This window comes from Hylobates moloch, unplaced genomic scaffold (assembly GCF_009828535.3).
Source record: "Hylobates moloch isolate HMO894 unplaced genomic scaffold, HMol_V3 SCAFFOLD_3901, whole genome shotgun sequence".
NCBI lineage: Eukaryota > Metazoa > Chordata > Mammalia > Primates > Hylobatidae > Hylobates > Hylobates moloch.
The window spans coordinates 29-4378 of NW_026656176.1; the positions used below are offsets into that span (position 1 = coordinate 29).

The 4350-nt window shown below is 54.1% G+C and overlaps 1 pseudogene; it reads left to right on the forward strand.

The window, feature by feature from the left end:
* Nucleotides 1–359: 359 nt before the first annotated feature.
* LOC116465230 (NUT family member 2B-like) lies at nt 360–3953 on the forward strand (annotated as a pseudogene).
* The last annotated feature ends 397 nt before the right edge of the window (nt 3954–4350 follow it).

The following is a 4350-nucleotide window of genomic DNA, read 5'->3' on the forward strand; positions in this document are numbered from 1 at the left end:
CATTCTGATTTCAAACACTTAGTCCCTTTGCCATCCTAAGAAACCCTGTGTTGCTCAGACTGAAAACGAGTTCTGAATTTTGTTAAGTAAATGCAGCCCCTGTTGAAATTCATCAAGAGTGGGAAAGAGCCAAAGTGGGAAGGAGCTTGGGTTGATTGGCACAAAAGTAGGTCTGTTGATAAAGAATGGAAGTAAAGGGGACATCAGGTAGAAGCTTTTTCTGTGAGTGAGAAGGACAATTTAAAAGTTGCCTAAAGAGGCGCACACCATCTGTGTTGCTGCTGTCCAGTTGGGAGGGAACCTCAGGTTCTTGCCTACTGGCCAGAGCCCTTCACAGAATGTCCCCCACCCCTGCCAAGCCCAGCTGCCCACTGCCCCTCCCCCTCTGCAGAATGTCTCGGGTCTTGTGTTCCAAACCTATTTACATTCAAATTCTACCTGCTCCACTTGGACTCAGGAGGATCTGCTGAGTCAGGTCACTCTCTGGGTCCTGCCCTTGACTTTTTTCTTTGCGGATACTGCCAGACAGCGGTGGTCAGTGCCCAGCCTGAGGGGATGGCTTCAAATGGAGGTGAGCCTGTAGGGATGGGGGCATTATCCGAGTCTGCCATGCCTCAACTCTTTGGGAATTCAAATTTGAACTGCCCCTGGGGACAGCTTATAGGGCTGATGTTGAGGGAGGGAGCACTGGATGTCCCCAAGGACATCACACCTGGGGATGGCCATGGCACCCTGAGTCTGTGGTTAGGGAGGACGGCTCCTTAGAGGCGAACCAAGATGCCTGGGGGAATACACCGTGTAGTGGAAAGGATGGAGAGGATGGATTGATCCTTTCTAGAGGGGGACAGGTCACATCGCTGTGTTTGTAGGGAGTGGTGGGATCGTGTTGTGCTGATGGCCCAGGGAGAATGACGGGCAAGCCTGAGCCCTGTGCTGTGTCTTCAGGCACCTGGAAGGTGCCCTTCCATAGTGTTTAGAGGGATTTGATCTGGAGTTTTCTAGTTCTTAGGGAGGAGTGGGGAGAAGTGGTCTCAGCCAGAAAACTGTTGGGTGGGTTGGCTGTGACAGAGCATGTAGTGACAGCCTCTGGGTGGGCGAGGCTGGGGGCCACTGTAACTGCCACAGCCCAGAGCCTCTCAGCTCCCTCCCCAGAGATGGCTTCTCCATCAGTTCAGGTAGCTGTTGGCTTTGATTTAACAGGGGTGGGGGCAGATGGGGAAGTTCAGGCAACACAGGGCCTAGGGTTCCTGAGTTGCTCTGAATTGTTTGCCCTTTGGTGGAAGCTCAGGTCTTCAGACCCACTTCCTCTTGTCAGCTAGCTCATGGCCCGTCCTCTGCACTTTGTGTTACTGTGGAGGTGAAGAATTTGCTCCTGTTCCATTTATACTACCTCATGAACAGAGGACAGGTGTGGATTCTTGCTGGTTCTCAGTGGAAGGGTCTGAAAAGGCTGGTTTCCTTTTCAGTAGAGGAAAGAGAGTAGCGCACAAATAGGAAGACAGTCCTATTATTATTATTATTATTATTATTATTATTCAAATTAGGATGTGTGTCCTGACTGATGAGGTGCATGTGCTGTATCCCTTATTCCCCTTGACTAGAGACTGCACGAGGTCCTAGTGAACAGGGATGAGTTCCAGACAACTTTGCCTCACCTGGCCTGTGGCCCAAGAACCCCTGGTTCTTGGTTGGTCACTATGTTCAGTTATTGGGAGCTCAAAGGAGAAGGACAAGAGATGGGCTTCGTGTCCCACTATCTAGTGTAACATGACCAATAGATGTGAAAATCCCTGGCTGGGCGTGGTGGCTCACGCCTGTAATCCCAGCACTTTGGGAGGCCAAGGTGGGTGGATCACAAGGTCAGGAGTTCAAAACCAGCCTGACCAATATGGTGAAACCCCGTCTCTACGAAAAATACAAAAATTAGCTGGGCGTGGTGGCGGGCACCTGTAATCCCAGCTACTCAGGAGGCTGAGGCAGGAGAATCGCTTGAACCTGGGAGGCAGAGGTTGCAGTGAGCCGAGATCACGCCACTGCACTCCAGCCTAGGTGACAGAGCGAGACTCCATCTCAAAAAAAAAAAAAAAAGAAAAGAAAATCCCCGGACACCTCCCCTGATAGCCCTGCTGCTCACCATTTGCTGGCTGTGTTCTAATCATGTGCAGCTGTTGCTGGCTACACAATGACAATATCTCAGGGGACTCCACCACTGCTTCTCAGATCTGCTCCCTGGGAACTGAGCTTCCTGAGTGGCAGCTGGGACCACTGAGCACTGAGGAATGGGTGGCCTGAATCTGACCCCTATTTAACATTTGTGTGGGTGGTGCCAGGACAATGGCTTGCATGCTGGTTGTGATGTGTTATGGGTTATCTTCAGGGTTCCTAGGGCGCTGGCTCGGGTGAGTTTCCATCCAGTGGTTTTCTTTTTTTTTTTTTTTTTTGAGACGGAGTCTCGCTCTGTCACCCGGGCTGGAATGAAGTGGCACGATCTCGGCTCACTGCAGCCTCTGCCTCCTGGGTTCAAGCAATTCTCCTGTCTCAGCCTCCTGAGTAGCCAGGATTACAGGCATGCACCATCAGCTAATTTTTGTATTTTAGTAGAGACGGGGTTTCACTGCATTGGCCAGACTGGTCTTCAACTCCTGACCTCAGGTGATCCACCTGCCTCGGCCTCCCAAAGTGCTGGGATTACAGGCATGAACCAGCACACCCGGCCTATCCAGTGGTTTTCTTTTGTTGTGTTGAGCTAGGAAAGAAAGGCGTTTACAAGAGCTTCAGGGAAAAGAAGACTGAAGAGGAGATGGGGCCATAATATTCGGAAACTTCTGGCTTCCTGTCAGCCTTCTATGTGCCGAGCACTGCCCTGGGGTAGGCCCCTCACTTGCTGCTGAGCACGCTGAGAGCCACCAAGCCGCCAAGAGACTCATCCCTGACCCATGGCTTGGGAGATGCCTGTGAGGCTGGTGCAGTCTGCCAGGGACACCCGAGGGAGACCCTCAGAGACAGCAGAGGCTTGGCTGTTGCTTCTTGGGAGACAAGGGTCAGGGAGTCTTGGTGACTGGGGCCAGGTTCTCTAGTGGAGCGACTCTCCTGTGGAGGAACAGAGCATCTGATGCACACTCAGGGACACTTGCAAGCTGCAGAGTTTCCCTGTCACACACTCTCACTTGTTGGGACTCACCTCTGATTCCCCAGTGACTACTGCGGAGCTGGAGACCCCAGCTCATTCACCTCTTTCCTTTGTCTCCACAGCATACCCAGTGCTGGGACCAGGCGTGACTGTGAACCCTGGCGCCTCCCTGTCTGTGTTCACTGCTCTGCCCTTCGCCACACCCGCTCCCGGCCCAGCACACGGGCCGCCCCTCGTGACTGCAGCGGTTCCTCCAGGTGGCCCTCTGGTGCTGTCTGCCTTCCCCAGCACACCTCTGGTGACAGGACAGGATGGCCGAGGCCTGAGTGGGGCCGGGGCTTCCAACGTCTTTGTCCAGTTGCGGACAGAAGTGGGGCCTGTGACGGCCCCTCAGGCACAGACCTTGATCCTAACTCAGGCCCCCCTTGTCTGGCAGGCTCCAGGCGCCCTCTGTGGAGGTGTCATGTGTCCACCTCCCCTACTCCTGGCAGCTGCTCCTGGGGTGCCCGTTACATCTGCCCAGGTGGTTGGGGGCACCCAGGCCTTCGAGGGAGGCTCGTCCCACGGCCTTCCTCTTCCACCACCACCACCGGCTGCCCAGGTGGCCCCAATTGTGTCCCCAGGGAATGCTGGGCCATGGCCACAAGGGGCTCATGGAGAGGGCAGCTTGGCTCCCTCCCAGGCCAAGGCCCCACCGGATGACTCCTGTAAACTCAAGAGTGTCTATGAGAACTTCCGACTCTGGCAGCACTACAAGCCCCTGGCCCGGAGGCACCTTCCCCAGAGTCCTGACACCGAAGCGCTTTCCTGCTTCCTCATGTGAGTGTCCTCGGGGCACTGGAGCTTGTCCTGCAGCTCACTCGTAAAGAGGCTGCTGGATGGACAGGAGGTCACGCTGTTCAGGGGAGCTTGCAGGGCGGTTGTGAGGGTGATGGGTTGTGCTATGGAAAGGTACATTTTCAGCAACATTAATCTAGCTGCGGCTCAGGACAGACTGTCAGGGGCCTCATGTCAACTGTCTGTCACTGTCCCATGAGTCCAGCCAATCCTCACTTTTTTTTTTTTTTTTTTTTTGAGATGGACTTTCACTCTTGTTGTCCAGGCTGGAGTGCAATGGCGTGATCTCAGCTCATCACAACCTCCGCCTCCCGGGTTCAAGTGATTCTGCTGCCTTAGCTTCCTGAGTATTTGGGATTACAGGCATGCGCCACCATGCCTGG